Below are 21,659 nucleotides of genomic sequence, written 5' to 3'. Positions count from 1 at the left end.
GGCAGAACTATGCCCACTGATTTAACACAGAGATGCACATTGTAGATACGGAAAATAATTGAATGGTAGATCTTTAACTATGATAAATATGAAATGTCAGATAATGAGATAGTGAGGGATAGGTGTAGACCCACATTACCAAGTTGTGTTCATGATACCACTTGCGTTATAACAACACCATGTTGCCACCCTTGGGGCCCTCAAGAAGAATACAACCATGAAAAGTAGTGACATGATTACTGGGGTGTTACAATACCAATGTCATTTGCCACATATGGCCCTATGTTGGTTTACTTGTATCTGATGGAGGCAAAGCTGTGTCTGTAGTCATGTAATAGCTTTGTCTCCTGACGGAGTCACACATGAAGGCACAGGCTGTTGCCAACCAATAGAGTTCGAAGGAAAGTCAGACAACATCCAGTCTGCCTCCCACCCAATGCCACACCCTTCCACAGCCTCCAAACAGCATTACGGCTGGAGAGACTACCTTTCAAAATTGGTGGTGGTGTCAATTTCTATAACGAGGCTCTTCTTCCCCAGTGAAAAATGAGGTCACCAGCCATCCAAAGGATGTGAAGCCAGCTCCAGGAGGAGCAAGGTCTAGAAGAATGAGGCACACATCTTCCTGGGGACCACCACTGGTCTGTCAGTGTGTCATACTGTGGTCACTTGTGTGCCGGTGTGATGATGGAAGCTATTTCAAATACCAGCAGGGTCACTCAGAGGGATCAGGTTTCAGCAGCGCTTCCCGACTAAGAACAGACTGGGAAGAAGGCATGTTCTCAGGGGAGATCGGTTCCTGGAAAAGGACAGCATGCGTGCTAAAGCAGGGGGACAAGGAAATGGAGGAAGACTGTCAAGATGGAAGGACGCCATGGCTGCTACAATGGGATCATGATCAGAATAACTGTGAGGATGGCACAGGACCCCATGATGTTTTGTTCTGTTGAGTGTAGAGTTACTATACATTGGAACCGACTAGACAGCACCCTAATAATAATAACATCATACCTGGGGAAGGCTGCCTTAAGAATAGCTGACCTCCAGAGGATCGCAAACAACCCAGTGATCCATTTCCTTGGAGAGTCCGTTCTGGTGCCATAGGACTTAGGATGATTATTTTTCTAATCATCACGTATGGAAAGTTCCCTTATATGTCTTTTACAGCTTTGGGTTCTAAGAATAGATCAATGAGTGAGATAAGGTGGTCCCTTTCAGGAAACTCATAGCTGAGTAGGAAAGACAGACGCATAAAGAGATGATTAGGGTCAGGGCTATAAGAATGGACACGTTATGACGAGGACCTGCAGGAGAGAACAACTAACCTTGCAAACCCAAGTTGCCTTTGGATGATAAAGAGGAAGCCTCGAGGGAGCCCCTCCCCGGGGTCTATCTGAGAGACCAGTTGGACGCGGCCATGGAAAGTCTCGAGAACGAAGTGAGGTGAGCAGCTCAGTATGAGTGGTCAGGACTGGAAAGAGCATCAAAAACTTGACCTTACTGCTGTCACGTTGATTCCGACTCACAGAGAACTGACAGGCCAGAGAAGAAGTGCCCCTGCGGGTTTCCAAGGCTGCAAATCTTTGTAGGAGGAGAAAGCCTCACCTTTCTCTTGCAGAGAAAGGTTTCAAACTTCTGACCTTGAGGTTAGCAGCCAAGGAGTAGCCTAGTAGGCCATTGACGCTCCTTGGAAGATACATAGGTAATGAAACTTCTCCAGTGAAAGAATAATGAATCTGGAGACTTGGGGTTATGGGATTAAGTAGATGGTTTGAATAAGTCTCCTTACACCATCCACTCCTGTGGGAATAACAATAATAATTTTTAGAAACTAGAAAACAAACAAATACACAGGGATCGGCAAGTTGTATCTGTACAGGACCAAATGGCAAACACCTTCGACTTTGCTGGCCATGCGCATTGCCTTTGTTGCAGCGCCTCCGCTCTGATGTTGGCACGCGAAAGCGGGCCTAGACAATACTCAATGAATGGACACAGCTATGTTCCGACAAACTTTCTCAACCAGATGAGGAGCAGCGGCTGGCCTTGGCCGGAGGGCTGTGGTTTGGGTAGCTCTATGGGATCGCCTTTGAAAACACAGTCATCGTGAACCCTCTGGTCCTTTACCTCGATGTGCTTTTTGAGCTTGTGTGTATGTCTGTGTCTATGGGAGCAGGGGTCAGGGGGTGCAGAGGGGAAGAAGCCACTGGGGTGAGGGCATAGGGTGAATCAGGAAGCAAAGTGAGGTACAGAGAGAAGAGGCCACTTCTAGCTGGTGGAGGAGAGGTGCCAACTCCTGAGGGACAAGTGCCATTCATTCTTCCTCACAGAGTGCCTCCTGGGCCGCAGCGTTCTGCTGCCCACCCTGTGGCTCTGGGCCGAATGTGCCGCGGGCAGCTGTTGCTAGGCAGGCGCTGGGCTTCAGCCCCACGGTGCCTGTGCACTAATAATTTATACTTCGGTGCTAAAGCACCTCAAACTCCTTTGAGATGAAAGACTATATAACACTGAGTTACGACCCTGATTAATAGGTGTTCTGCTGAGTGTTTCCAACAGTGGAATTCAACCCTGTTGGGTTGACCAGTAAGGACTCTGGCAATTGCAGCGGCTCTGTTTTTTTTGCAGTTGATTCTGTCTGCAATAAATTATTCTCCTCCCACAAACCCAAAGGCTGTGCATGTCTGCCGAAACCCTAAGGAGGAGGATCTCCGAGTGGTCCAGGCTGTGGACTTGGCCTGTGGTATTTATTTTCTGGGAGATGAGGAACACACACACACTCCGTATTAATTCCGTATTAATTCTCCATGACTGCCTATTCCAGAAGAGCAACTTCCCACTGTTATGGATTGAGTTAGGTCTCCCGAAAATACCTGTGGCAAACCCCAGCCCCCCTGTTGGTGGTGGTAATCCCATTTGGGAGTGGGCTGTCTTTGTTCTGTAGGGTGAGTATAAGGTATGTCTTGGGTCCATCTAGTTTGAGATATAACAGGTGAAACAGGTGAACGGAGCAGAGATGGGGAAGAGACATGTCAAGCCAGGTGAAGATGTCCCAGGAGGGCCCAGACCTTCCTCTAGAGCCCACAGAGAGAGAAAACCATCCCTTTAGCTGCCACCTTGACTATGCACCCCTCTCCTCCTACGCTGTGAGAAAAGACACTGGTTCGTGAAACCCACCTACTTACGGTATTTCTGTTAGAGCCGCGCTAGATAACTAAGACACCTACTGTGTTAGGTCGGGTCCTCAAAAGAAGCAAACTCACCAATGCTTGGATGGGTTTGTATCCAGAAAGAGATGGCTTGTTTTAGAAACAATGGCTGACCCAGTTGTAGAAAGAAGAAAGTCCAGTCTGGGTCAAGTCAGGCTACTTTTGACTTGTGGAAGCTGATGGAAAGGAGGCAGGATGATGAAGCAGAGACAGGAGGGCACAGGCTGGTGGGTGCAGAGGTCTGGAGTGAATCCACCGCCAGCCATCTGTTGACAGCTCCTGGGATGGGCACGTAACCCAACAGGAGATCTTGGATCCAGATGTGGCCTTTGATACAAAAAGGTTTATGACACCCCAGAGTCAGACGGCAACACAATTGATAGTCTGCGCTCTGTCCCTACCCTTACCCAGGAGGGTCTAATTGGCATCATCGCTGACCACAACACCTACTTAGCCTACAACTTTATATGGATCCTCACAATGCTGCGTTGGTTTTACACTAAATATTATACTTGGTTACCTACTTTGGCATTTGTTTGTTTTTAATTCACCCCTCACCCCACCCCCTTCACCCACCCATGGGTCCTTTCTCTGTAGAGAAGGGTTATTTATAGGTGTCACCTTTTTTTTGCCTAGCACAAAGGACTCTGGAAACCAGTGGGTCCCGCTCAGTGCCAGGCTGCCCTTCAGACAGTATCTGACAGGGCATTCCAACATGTCTTTTTTTAGAAAAGACCGTAAGTGTCTTATCTTACGCCTTTGGAATTTTCCACAGTTCTTTAACATCTAGTTTAGGAAAAGTTGGTTTGAGGGTTCTTCGCGTCTCCCCCTATCCGCCCCCCCTAACCCCCCACCAAGCCCTTACATCAGCCCGAAGCAGCTCCTTCTACTGGAGGTGGATTTGCGTTTTTACTCGCCAGTGTACCTCATTTCCATCTCTCCTCCCTACTGACGAGAAATCTTGCGGTTAAAATAACACAGTTTCTATTCAGAGCTCAAACTTAGAGCTGCTCTCTGAGGCAGATTTTGAATCGAAGAAACTCATGGCAGATGACTCAGAGTTGCTTGATCGTGCTCGGTTTTAGATCCTCCTGAAGAAACCGGGGACCTGGTCAGGTAAACCTTTTTCTTTCCTGTTTCATTGTTTGGCTGAACAGATGATTAAACGTGTCAGTAAGCACTGGAAGATTGCTGCTTTCTGGCTTGTTTTATGTGGAACGAGAGTCGCGCGGAGAGCGCATGGCAGGGGGGAGTCTCTGTGTGTGGAGAAGGGGCTGGGTGTGTGCGGGACGGAGACATTTCAATATAGCAGCTGCCTTTGGACGTGTGCGGCTGGAAAGATGGAGGGCCGGTGGTTGGCAGTACAGCAGCTCTGAAGATGTTCATGGGAGTCGTTCACAAAGGAGGAATCCCAGCACGATCTTGGTATTCTGGGTTCCTATCAACTAAACTAAATTGGTTCCATTTTCCTGGAAGCTGCCGCTTCAAGAAATTGGGTACTACTGTAGAGATAGAGAGATAGATACAGATTCATAGATGCTCCAGACAGATGGTATAGATGCATGGCGTGTATAGATAGTGTACTCCCCAATCGACGGAATAACATTATATAGAGACATGCAGATCCTACTTTGAGAATCTTGTGTAAGAAAGGGCAACTCGCTAGTCTCGTGTGTTTTCTCCCATGCATGCCTTTCTTCCCTGATACATCCTTGACTATTGGTCTGAAATCTACGTGTAAACTGTGTTCAAAGACTTTGAGTGCAGATACCTCACCTGCATCCCAGATCAGGCTGCTTACCCAGGGAGCCACTTCCCTGAGACGCCTCTCCACCCACTGCAGTCTTTCTTCAACCATGTCATCTCTTTTTGCAAATACTTGTGCCCATGAAGCATTTCTGGGTATCTCCCCCTGGCTGGGTCAGGCGTTCATTTGATTGTTCTGTACTCTCTCTTCCACCACTCTGCCACAGACAAAAGCATTCTTTGCTTTCGAAGGACGTTTTATTCTTTTTGTGAGGGTAGAGCCATGAAAAAATCAACCAATTCATCAATCAGCCAACCAGTCAGCCAGCCAAACAGTGCATTCTATGTATTCTGCATTGGAATCGTTTTCAGGGTTGGGGTGAGGTTGTTCCAAAGAATATAAATATTATCATCAAACTTTTGAAGCGTTTCCTTGTTCTTGACGCCTATCTGCATACATGACATAATTACCAGACATGATCAGATTGGAAACAACAACGGGCTGAATTTCGAGCTTCAGATTACAGGGGAGGGTTGATGAAATCACACTACCTCCGTTCTATGAGAGCATCCTGTGCATCAGGAATTAAGCTAAGTATTTTGCAAACACCTCATTTTATTCTCCTGGTATACGTATGGGGAAACAGAAGCTTAGATGGGGACTAAGTGAATTACCCAGAGACACACAACTAAATGGTAGACTCAAAGCTCAAAAATAAAGAAAAAGGCCAATGCTCATCTCCTGTCTAGTGACCAAAAATGTCCACCAGCGGTGTCCTTGGGCTGGGATTTGACGGAATGCCCAGCTTCCTAACAGCCATCGCTCTCGAGGCATCAGCACAGTGTGGCGAAGGCAGAGTGGGACTGGAGACAGAGTTGCAGCATTGGCTAGAGCAAGGGCCTGATGGCAGACAGGAAGCAGAGTGCTAGGTAGAGCCATGGAGAGCTTAGAGCACGAGAAGGTGCCATTTGGATTTCTGAGTGGAAGAAGACTGAGCAGAGTACAAAGCTGCTGCCATTGGGTGGATTTTGACTCAGAGCCAAGCTATGGGACAGAGCAGAAGTGCCCCATGGGGTGCCCGAGACTGAATCTTTACAGAAGCTAACTAACTGCCACATTTTTCTCCCAGGGTGTGATTGGTAGGTTTCAACCACTTACCTTTCAGGTGAGAACTTCCTCACAGTGTCCCCAAGGCTCCTGTGACAGGAGGAACCCACCCATCCGCTGCCATCTGATGGGTAGTGATGCTCTATAGGGGTTGAGGCTGGAAATCTTGACGGGAGCAGGCAGCCTCCACTTTCTCCCGTGGAGCGGCTGATGGGTACAAACTGCTGACCTTGCAGTTAGCAGTTCTCGTGAGCTGCTGGTGATAGGAAGACATTGGTGTTCAATTGCAATCTGTCCTCCCTGCAGCTGGCCTGTACATTCTGTGCCTGCCTCTGATGCTGCTTAGAAGCTTTCTCTCTAGGTCCTGAAGTTCGCAAGTTCTCACCCCTGCCTTGACCTTAGACTCTGCCAGAATATCACAGCATCACAGCGGTCTTCCTGGGATCTCCTATTGAAAGAGAAACCACACGGCCAGCCCCGTTCACTTTGTATGGAGATAAAAACACCCTGAAGCATAAAGTCTATGGCTTCTCACTAACGCTCACATGAAATTAAAACCAGTTTCCACTGAGTCGATGACGGCTCATGGTGACCCAAGGGTGTCATCGTAGGGCTGTCCTCATTGGGATTTTCAATGACTGGTGTTTTGAGAGACTAACCACCAGGCCTTTTCTCTTGAGGCCCCTCTGTGTGAACTCAACCCTCCAACCTTTGGGTTAGCAGTTGAGCCGTTAACCATCTCCAGTGCCCAGGAACTCCAACGATCACATTGGACCACATTGCAGTTTCGTGTATTGGCTCCCTGTCTCTTCCTACGATGAAGCTCCATGGGGACAAAGACTTCGTTTTTTCCTTATTGTATCTCAGTGCTCAGGGTGAGTTGGGCACACCATAGGGAATTCATACACATGCACAGAATAAGTGAATACCAACTGATGCTATCCATTCTGGTCCAGGGCCTAGCATCTCCCCTACAGCAAGTAGATAGATCCACAGTGGAGAAGGAGAGGCCCGGGCTTTGGTGTCACAACTGATCCATGCCACAATCTCTGATGACAGCCCAGCCTCCATCCCCAGCAGATAAACTGCTAAGGCAAATAGATACCACTGGTTTTCTGCCACCCACCCACCCAACCCCTGAGCTGCTGAAGGAAAGTAATTCTCTCTTCCCATGAACTCCGTGAAGACACTAGTGAGGGGGGACAGCATTCCTAGCTTCTTCCTTGTGGTGGTAGATTGCAAGTGGAGTGCAAATGTGTGAGCAACTAACTGTTGGGGACAATTCCTTGGGAACCTCTCCCTTTGGATGTACAGTACTGTCCTATGCCTGCATCTTCATCTCTAATAAGATTTTACAGTGCTCCCCATTCATGAGACTGCATGCCTATCCGTGCACAAACAGCTCTGAGAAAATGTAGAGAGAAACCCAATTAAAGAAAAATGCACGGCGCTGACTGCTCACAACGGCCACCCCTAATATGATGTCCCTCTCATCACAAAGCAGAGAAGAGTATCCTAGGTTAGCAGTGCATGTTTTATTAAAAGGCATGTTGTTTTTAGGAGCTCCTAGACTAGTTTCATCTCAAACCCTGCCTGGACCTGCACCATCCTCTCAATGGTGTTGTTTGAGCCCACAATGAGTCTTCCTCCGACCTGGACACCTAGTTCTTCTTCCTAGAGACCCGCTTCTTGGGTTGCTCTCCAGCATCCAGACGGAACTAGGATGGCAACAGGGTGACAGCTCGGGTGCACTGCTTTCTTGACTTGAACCGTGGTGTGTTCCTTTGGTCTGTTCCAACGGCTGCCTCTTGGTCTGTGTACAGGCTTTACAGAAGCACAATGAAGGGTTCTGGATATCTCCTTCTGAACCATGTCATCCACGGTGCGCTATGATCCGCACAGTCGAATGTCTTTGCCCAGTCAAGAAGACACAAGTCAACGTTTCTCTGGCATTGCTTTCAGCCCAGATGCATCTGACATTGGCATTGATATCCACCACTTCACACTCGCTTCTGAATCTGGCTTGAAATTCCAGCAGCTCCCTGCCATTGCACTGTTGGGCTGTTTTTTTCAATTACTTTTCGCAAAGTTGTGCTTGTACGTGATATTCATGACATTAGTCAACAGTTTCCATAGTCTGTTGGGTCCTGAAAGCTTTGCCTCATCCACCTCCTTAAAGTTGACAGTACATGGAGGAGGCAGCCCTCTCTTGTTAGAACGCCTTCTCACCCCAGAGGCGCATCCTCCAGTACCGCGTCAGGGTGTGTTCCTTCCATCGCCATCCCTAAGAGTTTCATTGCCTTTTTCCTTTTCCAGAGTAGCTCTCCAGGCCCTTCTTCCTAGTCTGTCTGAGTCTGGAAGCTCTACTGACACCTGTTCACCATAGGGGACTCTGCTGCTATTTGAAATCCGGTTGGCATAACTTCCGGCATTATAGTAACAGGCAAGCGACTTCAGTAAAACAGAGAGACAGGGAATGAATGAAAAGATACAGCTGCAAAATAACCACTTTCATGGAGTTTTCCCTTATTCTAAAAAGCTAATAAGAGTTTCATGTTTTTTTTTAAATTATGGGGCTTCAGAAATGACTTCCTTGGATAGGTAAATGTTTTCTTGCTCCATTGAAGCATTCATTCGTGTATGCTTTGTTTTGTTCATGCTTGTCCCTCCATAGCTAGGATTATCTAGCACCTACTGAATGTAAGTCAAGGAGAGGGCTATGCTTGACCCTGCCCTTATTCTGGAGACAAGCAATTAACCTACCTGTCTGATAACTAAAAGGTTGGTAGTTCAAGTCTGCCCAGAAGGACAGCAAAGGGAAGTCCCAGCTGTCTACTTCTGAACAGCCAGCCACTGAGAACCCAGTGGAGCACAGCTCTACCCTACGCACAGGGCCAGCACGGGGCAGGGCCAACCGATGACTACTGGTTCCCATGTTGTCCTCATTCCTGCTGGTCGAAGAGGAGGCCGTTCCAACTCATGTGGGTGGAGTGGAACTGCGCCGTCAGGTCTTCCAGGCTGTCTACTTTCAGATGCAGGTTCCCAGGCCTTTTGGTTCTGCAGCACCTCCAGGTGGTTCCAGTTGCCATTAGGCCAGCCTAGCACGCTAGACCCCCCAGGAATGTACTGGTCCCTAAGCGCCCCTTTCAAGACAGCCAGGGAGACAGCGGTTGATCATGGAAGAACAGGCACTAGGCAGGGCTGGTTTGAGTGCATGGAAAATGGGTGCTATGGAAATGGGGAGGGACTTGGGCTCCGTGCACATTAACTACCGTGGCTTCTGTATATGTGATGTAGCCCCTGCCCTCCCCATCTCTTCGTCCAGGAGGGAAAGAGTGGAAAAGTAAATGGAAAAGTAGGCACTTTGCGCAGCATTCCAGCTCAAGGAACTACAGCTCATTGAGTTCGCCCAATGAGCCCCTTGCGCTGTGGCAGGCTTAGCGGTGACAGCAGTCTAGAGCGTGCCTTTGCTTTTCCCCTGGTGCCTCTCGCCCTGTGGCAAAGCATCCGGTCCTATCAATGATCCTTGTGGTCTGGGATTGTGGTACATTGGAGCCACTGGCCGGGGCCTCGGTGTCAGTGAACATTTTGGGTTTTGACACCAGGGCTGTGCTTCCCAGATATTACCGCCCAGAAATGTATGGCAAGGAAAACGGATGGTTGGAGCGAGACTGATTCTGAACAAGCGCTTGATCAAACAAACCAAACGCACCACCACCAGGTCCATTCTAACCCTGGAGGGCAGGATAGACCTGTCTTTTTTTAACCCCTTACCTATGCCCAGCTTTGTTTATTTATTTATTTCTTTATTTTATTGGGGGCTCATACAACTCTTATCACAATCAATACATCCACCCACTGTGTCGAGCACAGTTGTACATTTGTTGCCATCATTCTCAAAGCGTTTGCTTTCTGCTTGAGCCCTTGGTATTAGCTTCTCGTTTCTCCCCTCCCTCCTCCCCTTCCCCTCATGAGCCCATTTATAAATTATTATAATTTTGTCATGTCTTATACTGCCCGATGTCTCCCTGCCTCTTTTTGGGTTTCTGAGACTGTAAATCTTTTCAGGGCCATACAGCCTCATTCTCCCTCCACCTCTCTCCAGGAACAACTGGTGGGATTGAACTGCTGACCTTGCAGTTAGCAGCCCAACACATAATCAGTCCATGACACTAAAGTAAACTCGTTGCCATCGAGTTGATTCTGACTCATAGCGACCCTATAGGACCAAGGAGCATTGACCTGGTGGGTTTCTGAGGCGGTCCCTCTTTATAAGGGCAGGGAAAGCTTCACCTTTCAACCACAGAGTGGCTGGTGTTTTCAAACTGCCGAGCCAGCCGCGAACAGCCGAATGGGTTACCCAGTAAGCCATCGTCATCATCCCTGACAGAGGATGGAAAATTACCTCTCTGGTACTGGGGACATAACATATACAATCTGGTTTTGATACTTCGCACCTATCAAAAGCTGAAATGTCAGTTGAGGATGCCCATGGTAGCTTAAGATCACGGATAATAAAAAAAAGAGAACCACCCTGCGGATATTGGGGTTTGAAAATATGATGTGGATTACTTCTTAACAGTCTTGCTTTCCTGCAGGAGCCCTGGTGCCATAGTGGATTGTGTGTTGGGCTGCTAGCCACAAGGTTAGCAGTTCAAAACCACCAGCCCCTTTGCAGGAGATAGAGGGATGAACATTTTGGAAACCCACAGGGGCAGCTGGACTCTGTCCTATTGGGCCGGTATGAGTGGCGGCGAGTGCTGGCTTGATTCTTGACATTAAAATTTTACTCTTATTATTTCCGCATCTACAACTCGAAAGCAGAGGACCAGGCAGAAAGCAGTCCCCCCTTACCGCCCCTCCCCCAGGGTTAAATATTACCCACAGCTACCAGCCTGGTGGGGAACGCAACGGCCTTCCCTTTGGTCTTCCCATCATTCTTGTCTGCATCAGACTTACTAACCAGCCAGGTGCTGTCACGCTGGCTCTGGCTCGTGGAGCCCTGCTCCATGCGCCCGTTGACCTGCGCTTCCCTGGGTTTGCAGGGGCAGGTGTTTGAAAGGTGATCACCAGGGCTTTTGTCTGAGATTCCTCTGGGTGGAGTCAGCCTCTAATTTTAGGCTTGGCTGCTGAGCCCATTCACCTTTAATGCTAACCTTGAATGAGCACAAAAACCACCAAGGGATGCCGCCAGGCATGATAGGGATACTTTACACATGTGTTTTCATCTCTCCCCTTCATACCTGAACAAAAACGTTGGTCTCCAGAGACGTGCAGCCAGAGTACTCCTTAGAAGCAAGGATGGGGAGACTCCATCTCAGGTAATTTAGACATGTCAGGAGAGGCCAGTCCCTGGTGCATGGTCAAGTGGAGGGGCGGGGACAAAGAGTATAGCCCGAAGGGGATCAAACATGGCAGTGGTGTGAGGACAGGGCAAGGCCAGGCAGTAATTTGTTCCGTTTTATGCAGGGTCGCTATGGGCCAGAGCAGACTCAAAGGCAGCGAACAACAGCACCCACAGTTGCCATGCCTCCTTCTAAACAATCCCTGCCACAAGGGCTGGGGTTGGCAGTATAGGGCAGTCTAGCCACACAGCGGCATAGCACTGCGGTGAAGAGGGTGGGTTTTGGAATAGAACTGACCAGGTGGTTCTCCAAACCTCAGCCTAGCCTGTTACCCACCCTCTCTAAAGCTTCAGTTTCCTGATCTATAAAACAGGAGCAACCAACCTCCTAGCCCACAGCACCGCGTGACAATGACAGGAGCTAATGTATGCGCAGTTCTTGGCACATCGATCACTGGTAACTATTATTATCACGGGTAACCTGTGCATAACAGACCTGAGCTGCCAACGTGGAGCCAATCACAGGCCTTTAATCACCACCCTCTCGCGTCTCTCCCCTGCCACTTTAATCATGAAAGACAGTTCGAATGAAGCTCCTCTTTTGTTCTGGGACTGAATCAAGTTCAAACTCCTTCAACTTGGCATTTAAAGTGCCTCACGAGGGTGTCACTCTCCCTTTCCTACTACTCCCCCAAACCCCCACTCCCCACAACCCTTACCACTGCACCCTGCACCCACCGCACCGGAGCCTCACACCTCAGGCCACCAGCAATCACTTGCTCTTTCATGAAGGGACCAGGGGCCAAGAGGCCCCAGTGAATTCACCTGTCCAGTTGGAGGTCATTTCTTTGTACCTTTATGGTAGCGTATACCACGCTCACCTTGGATTGTGCTTCCGGCGTTGCATAGATAATTCCTTGAAAGCTGAGCTACACTCTGCTCCTTCTGGCATTTCCTATTATACTTTGCAAGTTATTTAGTGCATAACCAAACAGCAGAAGAAGCAGGTTGGATCGAATGGAATGGTTGGCTCTCTAAATGATGACTGTCATTATAGTACAATAGCGGAAGAAGTGGTTGGAATCCGAATTGACTTTATATACATATATGTACACACACACACACACACACACGCACACACGCAGTTCAGGAGGCACCGTGAGCTCAGCAGTGGCATGCTGACTGCACACTGGGAGTTTCAATGCATCAGCTGCTCCTCAATACAAACACGGGGCTGCCATGGGGAGCAGGTCTACTCCGTCCTATAGGGTCATTATGGGTTGGAAAAGACCCAAAGGCAATGGGCTTACTATTTTTTATTTCCATCTTTCAAGCATAGTTTTGGAAACCTGCTCATTTAGGCAGTTGCTAGCTGCTACCAACTGGGTCCTAACAATAAAACCAAGCCCCCCAGACCCTGCACTGTTTCCACCATTGGCTGTGGGTCGAGCCCACCATGATCAGTGGGGTTTGCCTGGGTAGAATTTCAGTAGGAGATCGCCATCTTAGTTGGGAAGCTCGGCTGACATCTGTTCAGCCTCGTAGCTACAAGCAAGCTGCCACGGACAGACTGGGGGTGACTGTGCAGAACTGGCCATGAATCAGAGCCGGCAGCCACCAAGGAGATGGGCATTCTGCCACTGAACCCACACACCGAGATTTCTTCCTCTGTAAAATTGTCTCTATGACACTGAGTCCCTGGCCTTTTGTCCTGCCAGTACACCTTAAAATGCTATAGCAAAAGAGCTGCCAGCCTCCCCCCTCCTGCCCCACCATGGAGAGCCCTAGAACATGGGTGGGGAGAAGCCACCTAGAGGGCGCACCTTTGGGCTCACACTGGTAGGAGGTATTGTGGCGGCTGCTCTTTTTCTCCCAGTCTTGCTTCTGCAGTTAGAATTCTGGAATCTTTTCTTATTTTTTCCATCTCATGGCACCTCTCACCCATCTGACCTGCCCACAGTTGACAGTCCGTAAGAGGCACTTTCATCAAAACAGAGCCCGGCAAGGCAAGACTGTGAGAACCTGTGTATGGCAGGTGGCTGTGTTACGTAGCGCTGCTCAGCATGTGAATGATGTACCTGATCATCTGTCCCTGATGCCTCTCCCTGGCAACAATCTCCAGGAAGGCAAGGACTCTCCTGTCATCCTGACTCAGAGTTGGTTCCTAGGACAGCAATTGGCACGTAGTAGGTACTCGATTGATATCTGCTAAAGAAGATTCTACTTCATATCAAGAAAACTCACTGCCATTGAGTCAATGCTGACTCCTAGTGACCCTATAGGACAGGGGAGAACTGGCCCTGTGGACTTCTAAGAATCTGCAGGGATAGAAAGCCTCCTCTTTCTCCCTCAGAGCTGGCTGGGGGTTTCAAACTGCTGACCTTGTAGATTGCCGCCCAATATGTAACCAGCAGACCACCAGGCCTCTCTTCCGATCAAGAATGTTGGAGGAAATAAGAGCTGTTCAGGAAGAGTCTTCCTAGTGTGATTGTAGCACGCGTAGCACAGCTGGGTGGTTGTAAAGGGCAGAAATGAATTCTCTCACAATTACAGAAGTGACAAATCTGGAACGATGGCATTTTGGCCACACACTCCCTTCTTTCTTCGTCGGTAGTTCCAGGCGCTCGCTCCCTGGTTCCTCAGTTTGCCATCCGTCTGCCTGTGTGAGCACACCTCTCTGCTTAATCAACTTCTTACAACTCAGAAGTGGTCCGATTTAGAACTCACCTCACTCAGGTAGCAGCGCTGGTGGGTTAAGCATCGGGGGTTGTTAAGCACAGGCAGAGGCTGTCTGCGCCCATAAAGACTTACGGTCTCAGAAACCCTAAGAGAAAATCTTGCTCTGTCCTTTGGGTTGCCTATAGGACAGGGTAGAACTGCCCCTGTGGGATTCGGAGACTGTAACTCTTTTGTTAATTTTTTAAATTATATCATTCCATAGTTCAATCACATCAAGCAGGATTGTACAATTGCTCCCACAATCAGTTTGCAAACAGTCTTTTTCTACATGGACTCCTTGCCATTGTCTCTCCTCTTGATGGGAGTTAGAAAGCCTCATCCTTCTCTCTTGGGGCAACTGGTGGTTTTGAACTGCTGACCTTGCTGTTAGCAGCCCAACACATAACCCACTACACCACCAGGGCTCTAAGGTAGTGGGATCTGTTTTGGTTATTCAGTTGTGATCTAACTACCACGACAAAGAAAACCCTATTTCCAAACAGATTTACATGTGTAGGCACGGACAGGGGTTAGGAATCTAGCGCATATGTTGGGGAGGAAGACGCAACTCAACCCACAACCAAAAGGAGAGTCAGTTAACCAGGGAAGAAAGCTCGTTTTAAAAATGAACCCGCTGCTTTACGTGACGGAGTTGAGGAGAAGCCGTGTAAATAACAGTCTTTCTCTCTGCTTTGTTCATAAAGACAATGGAAGGAGAGCGAAAGTTGGGGATCCCTGGAAGCTTTTGGAACATCTAGTGATTTTTAAAAATCATGTTTCCAGCTGGAGGAGGGTGAACATGGTTGGGGCTAGGTTTTGCTTGCTCTAAAAGAATTGTCCTTACAAATGAAAAAATGGCAAAAAAAAAAATCAGTACATTTGAAAGTGTAGAGGAACTCTCTGGAAGCAGTACCAGGTCAGACCAGTCCCTGGAGAAGGACATCATGCTTGGTAAAAAGAGGCGCAGTGAAGAGGGGTGGCCCTCTGCAGGATGAAGCGACGCAGTGGCCGAAAGGACGGGCTCAAACCAAGAACAATCATGAGGATGGTGCAGGAGGAGGTGTAGTGCCACCCTGCTGTCCGTGCAGGCGCTGTGAGTCAGCTCTGACTCGATGGCATCGAACGACAGCAGCAACATGGAAGCAACGATAGCAAGAATGTGTGCTTGCTCACCGCTCCCCTCCTCCCGCCACCTCCTCTCCACAAGTCCCTCTGGCCTGTCGGTCCCATTGCTTTCTCCCCGAGCTTGCTCCCCAGGCCTATCGTATAGAAGGAGGTATACCAACAATAACAGAGACAAAACAGAAGATTGAACAAAAAGAGAAAAAAAATAACTAGCAAGCAAAAAACAAACTAAAAACCCAGGAGAGCAACTAGGGAATTGAAGTCGACAACGAGGAGTTCGTAGAGATGCTGGAGGTGTTGGGGTGACAGTAATCCAGCTGAGAGGAATTACTAAGAGGTAGAAGAAGGACAAGCATGATGGTGGGGCAAGAGGAAGGTAAAAGGAAGCAGAGAAAAGATCTAGGAAGCAATGCTATGGGTAGAGGTATTAATATAGGTGTGTACATACATAAATACATTAATTCATAAAAATAGAGGTATTGACATATACATCTATTTATATGGTGATACATTGAGGTGGTGGATGGACTTTGGGCTCTGCTCAAGCCCTGTCTCATCACAAGAACACTTTGTCCTAACAACCTAGCATTCTCTGATGCTCACCCTCCCTCACTATCACTGAAGACAAAATGGGTGCACAAGCAAATGTGGTGAAGAAAGCCAATGGTGGCTAGCTATCAAAAGACAAGCAGCCATCTAGCAGAGAATCAACAAGCCCACGTGGAAGAATCACGCCAGCCTGTGCGATCATGAGGTGTTGACAGAACTGGGGAGCAGATATCCGAAGACCCCAAACAAACAAACAAAATATATTGTTGAGAATGAGGGGGGGGGTCACAGCAGAGGCCCCAAAACCCATCTGCAGACAATGGGACATCCCCTCACAGAAGAGTCACGAGGAAGGGATGAGTCAACCAGGGCACAGTATTGCACAGGTGAAACACAATATTTCTCTGGTTCCTTGAGGCTTCCTCACCCACCCCCCCCACTATCCTGACCCCAGTCTTGCCTTTCACTGTGGGCTAGACCAGAGCATGCACACAGGTGCACATAAGAGCTCACGACATATGGAATCCAGGTCAGATAAACCCCTCCGGAACAGAAATGGGAGTAGTGATACCAGGAGGGTAGGGGGTTGCTTGGCAGAGGAGGGGAGAAGGGGGAACTGATTGTAATGATTGACACATAATTTTACACACACACACACACACACACACACACACACACACACACACACACCAGGGGGATGAACAAAAGAAACCGTGGGGAAAGGGAGATAGCGGTTGATATAAGATATGAAAATAATAATAATTTATAATGTATAAGGGGTCACAAGGGAGGGAAGGGGGGAGAGGAAAAAAGAGGAGCTGATACCAAGGGCTCAAATAGAAAGTAAATGTTTAGAAAATAATAATAGCAACATACGTACAAATATGCTTGACACAATTGATGTATGGATTGCTGTAAGAGCTGTAAGAGCCCCCAGTAAAAATAATCTTTTTTAATAAAAGATAATGTGTGGAGGGTGAACTGAACACCCCCAAAGAGCAGACCGCTTTCCTGATGGGCAAATAGGCACGCATGGAGCTCAGGGCTCCCAGGGAGACGGGTCACAGGAAGCAGGGCAGGGACAATGACCATCACGTTGCTAAGGAAGGAGAGGACCACAGATTCGGTCCCCTCGCCAACACAAGCTCCAACTGGAGAGGCAGGGCCTCTCTTTGGGTGGCTGTCGTAAGTGGACCAAATAAGGAACAAGTGGGCGGAATTTTAAGACTGAAGATTTCATGGTGATAAGCTCTAAAACAGCAAAAGCTTTTGAGTGGCACTTGCGTGAGTGATCTAACGCTGTGATAGCAGACATGCCCCCAGTAAACAGCTTTCACAAACACAAACTCTTCTCTCACAGTGGAGGAGGCTAGCTCTAGGAGAAGGCTTTCTTCGCTCCGTTGGCTCTGGGAGAAGGAAGGCCCTGCTTCTTTGTCATTTCCATGTGGCTTGCCATCTCTCTTCTCCCACCTCGGCTGCGTTAGGTGCTTCCTGAATCTCTGCTGTCTCTCTACTGGAGCTTACCTTCTGAGCCCCCCCCCCCCCCCCCCCGCCCTGGTGGTGCAATGCATACATGTGGGCTGTTACCTGCAGCCCGTTAACAGTCAGCAGTTCAGAAACAACCAGAAAGAGGAGGGTTTTGCTTCTCTAAGGAGTTAGAGACTTAGAAACCCCTGGGGCAGTTCTACTGTCCTACAGGGTCAGTATAGGACAGTAGTCGGCCTGGACTGGATGGCAGTGAGTTTTTTTGTTTTCTCCCAAGGAGTGCCTGGTGGTTTTGAACTGCTGATCTTGGGGTTAGCAGTCCAACATGTAACCACTGCACCATCGGGGCTCAGATTCAGGGAACAGAACGCGCAGATTCCTGTGGCGGAAGAGCCTTGGCACCTGCAGGAAGCAGAGGGACCACGGCCCCCGGTGGAGAACAGAGTGCATGAGGCCGTGAACTAAGACTGGAGAGTGGGACAGAGTCACGAGGGTTTGATCCCCAAGAGCAGTGGGACACCGTCCCGCCCAGTCCATTTGCTGTGGATTCAGCTCCAACTCATCAAGACACGCGGGCATCCAAATAGGATGGGGCTCACAGAGTTTTCAATGATGAATTTTTCAGAAGCCGATTGCCAAAACTTCCTGCCGAGGTGCCTCTGGGTTAAGCTGGAATGGCCAATCTTTGGATCAGCAGCCAAGCTTGTTCATCTTTTATACCACCCAGGGACTCCAAGACATCATAGCCTTTTCACTCAAAACCCAAACCAAACAAAGCCCAAAAAACCTAACCAAAACACCACGTGCCTGTGCTTTCTGATTCATAATGACCCTGTATTGGGCTTCCAAGGCTTTGTCAGTGCTTTGGGGAGCAGCCAACGTCAGCTCTCTCCCGAAGATCTCACCTGCTGGCCTTGTGGTCAGCAGCCCAAGGCTAACCCAGGGTGCGGACATCATTTTCACTGGTTGCTGCCCTTGTACCCGCTGAGCTGCCTCTTATCTGTTGTGGGAAGAGAATCAAATGCATAGGCTTCTGTTGAGCTTGGGCTTTGTGACAATCTCTTAAGGTTCCAAGGACACCTTTCGGGATTCCTCTCTAGCCCTTTAGGCACCCTGGTGGCAGAGTGGTGACGTTCTTGGTGATAACCACAGGTTAACCCACTAGCCACTCCGCAGAAGGAACGCATGCACACTGCTTCCCCGAGGATGGTACATCTTACGGGGCTCTTCTGCTCTTACAGGATGGGTACAAGTCAGCATTAATTCATCAGCAATGGGTTGGCGTGGTTTTCTGATCCTTGGGGGATTAAGATGTTCCTGATCCAAAACAATGAACAAAAACAAAACCCACTGCAGTCCAGTTGATTTAGACTCGTTGCTGCGTCATAGGACAGAATAGAATTGTCCCGCGGGTTTCCAAGGCTGTACATCTGTTCAGAAGCCGACGGTCGTGTCTGTCTCCTGCAGAGCAGCTGGATTCAAACTGATGACTGGATTTTGGTGAATAGTCAATTATTTGAATTGAACCAATGGTGCCATCCAGGTTCCTTGATCCAAGCCATGATCTTTTCAATCACATCATCTTCATGTGACAGTTGAGCAATGAAATGACTCAGAAAGACCAAAGGAGAATCAATGCATTTGAATTATGTATTGGTAGAGAGTAATGAATATACCATGGACGGTCTTGGAAGAAATCCAACCAGAATGCTCCTTAGAATCGAGGATGGTGAGAATTCACCCCATGTGCTTTGGACATGTTATCAGGAGGGACCACTCTCTGGAAAGGGACACCATGACTGGTTCACTAGTAACCAGTAAAAATGAGGAAGCCCTCAATGAATTGCGGTTACAACAACGGGCTCAAACATAGCACTGGTTATGAGTCTTGGCACAGGACTAAGTAATATTCTGTTTAGTGTTTTGTTGTGTGTTTAAAACCCAAACCAATCTCACTGCCGTCAAGTCAATTCCAACTCATAGGGACCTGATAGGACAAGTAGAACTATTGAGTCTCTAAGACTCCAGTCATCATGGGAAGCATTCAAACCACTCCCTTTCTGGCTAAGAGCTCGGCGAGCCGCCCACTAGACCACCAGGCCAGGTTGCAGTGAGTGGGAGTAGGCTCGATGGCACCTCGTCCTCACTGGTGTTCCAGATGGGTGATGTTTCTATAATTTGTTTGCCAGTCATACACAGGAGCCCTTGGCCATATGGGGCTATTTTAATTACAGTTGAATAAAGCTAAATTTTTACTTCTTTTATCATACTAGCCATCCTCCAAGTGGCTAATGGCTACCATGCTAGGCAGCACAGAGCACTTCTTTCATTACAGAAATCTTTGTTAGGCAGGTCTGATGTCGAGGATTCAGGAGCTCTGGTGGCACTCTGGGTTAGGTGCCAGCTCTAGGCCACCAGCAGCCACGCTGGAGGAAGAGACAAGAGAAGGATGAGTTCCGGGAGTGAGTGTGGGCTTGGGTCTGAGATTATGGGTGGAGCTCATGAATCAAATCATCTAGACTCTTGTCACGGACATGGCCCATTGTCTATCCCACAGCACCTCAGCCATCCATGCACCCAATGCCGAGGTAGATGTCCTCGTTCTCATTGGAGCTTACCAAAAAACAACTGGTTATTTATCCCTTTTTGAAATGTAATAAGACTGGAATACTGTTGAAGAAATCCTTGGAGATTTGCTGTTTCCAGCAGAGAAGTGGACTCACAGCAGATGAACATTCCGCACTTGCTCTGGGGCATAGCAGAGGTCTTGCTTGGTTCACCTTTCCACAGCCTCTCCAAGTAGGTCCAGGGCACATGCACCCGGGCAGGCTGCCCTCATACTCTCCTCGAGAAGTTCCATGGTGCCACTTGGGGACTTTGTCACCCCGTGCCTCCACCTTGAAGAGCGGGTACATTTAGGAACCTGAGACTTTGGCACAAACGGAGGCTCCTTTGAAAAAAGAATCCGTTCAGCTCATGGAACTGATGAGCTAGTTATCCTAGGCAGCGAGCTCAGAATAGCAAATGAAGAGGAAAGAGGTGGAAGATATACTGGCTGAACGTTACATAAAAGTCGTGTTGCAGTACGATGAATAATGCATTAGCGATGCCTTCAGTGTCATTATGTGCCAGCACAAGAGCCTGCTCTGTGCCTGTACGTTTTTATACTAATCACAAGAACAGCTCTTATACTGAGTCACTGAATATACCCTGGACTGTCAATAAAAAAACAAACAAATCCGTCTCGGAAGAAGTGCAGGCAGAAGGCTTCTTAGAAGAAAGGATGCAAGGCTTCATCTCACACACTTGCGGTTAGAAGGGGCCAGAACCCCGGGAAAAGGAGAGAGTCAGTGACAAAGGAGACCCCACAAGATGTAGACGGAGACAGCGGCTGCGACCCTGGCACAGCGACAATGGTCAGGCTGACAAAGGGTAGGGCAAGCACTCATCCTATTGAACACCGGGCTGCTGCCCTGTGTCTGATCTGACTCCACTCTCCATGCCCCCCTATAACCACTTTGTAGTTTCCATTAAACAAACAAAATTTTTAAATTGCCATTGAGGGGACTCTGACTGGCGATGACCCCATGTGTGTCCTAGTAGAACTGTGACCCACAGGGTTTTCAGTGGTTGATTTGGAAGAAGCAGATTGCCGAGTTTTTCAGCCAAGACACCACCAGGTGGACTTGAACCTCCAACGTTGAGTTAGCAGCCAAGCGAGTGAACTGTTTGCACCATCCAGGGATTCACCGTTCCAACTTGACTTTATAAGCAACAGCAAACAAAACCAAGCCAATAACAGACGGGGAACAACAGAAGAACTGCAGGATGAGGGGGAATGGCTGGTCTCTGATGACTCTGGTCATTTTTTAGGACCGCTGTTCCCAGGATAGGGAGCCCTGGTGGTGAAATGGTTACATTTGGGACAACTAACCCTGAGGTTAGCAGTTCAAAACCACCAGTTGCTCCAAAGGGAAAAGAGGCAGCTTTCTAATCCCCAAAAGAATGAGAATCTGGGAAACCCACAGGGGGCAGTTCTATCCTGTCCTACAGGGTCATCATGAGTCAGAATCAATTGGAGGGCCATGGGCTTGGTTTGTGGTTGATCTTGGAGGATCAAGTACTTCCCATGTCAAGACTGGGGCAACACGCTTCGGTCAGGGTTCTGTTTTGCAGAGACACAGCTGTTGCCTAAGTATTTCCCAAGGGCCTGTTGTCTACCACCCACATTCGAAGGAGATGCAGTCTTACGAGAGTGTATTCTGACATGGGGTGTTAGTGTCGAAGGAAATAAGCAGTACAACAGAGTGAGACAAAGGCTAAGACGCAGAGACATAGGAAGTCAAATGGGTAGAATACAAAGTTACAGCAGGACTGA

The 21,659-nt window shown here is 48.5% G+C and overlaps 1 protein-coding gene across 2 annotated transcripts in view; it reads left to right on the top strand.

Moving 5' to 3' along the window:
• Positions 1–4,251: 4,251 nt before the first annotated feature.
• Positions 4,252–21,659, top strand: part of JCAD (junctional cadherin 5 associated) — a 113,214-nt gene continuing 95,806 nt past the window's right edge. For both annotated transcript variants that reach the window (XM_045289806.1, XM_013004624.2), the window contains exon 1: positions 4,252–4,322. The gene's annotated coding sequence lies outside the window, so the exon portion shown is untranslated. The remainder of the gene's footprint in view (positions 4,323–21,659) is intronic.

This window comes from Echinops telfairi, unplaced genomic scaffold, assembly GCF_000313985.2.
Source record: "Echinops telfairi isolate 266 unplaced genomic scaffold, ASM31398v2 ScPeMD7_31;HRSCAF=116, whole genome shotgun sequence".
In the NCBI taxonomy this organism is placed as follows: Eukaryota; Metazoa; Chordata; class Mammalia; order Afrosoricida; family Tenrecidae; genus Echinops; species Echinops telfairi.
Note: the sequence above shows the minus strand (reverse complement) of the source record. Positions and strands in the feature narration are given on the sequence as shown.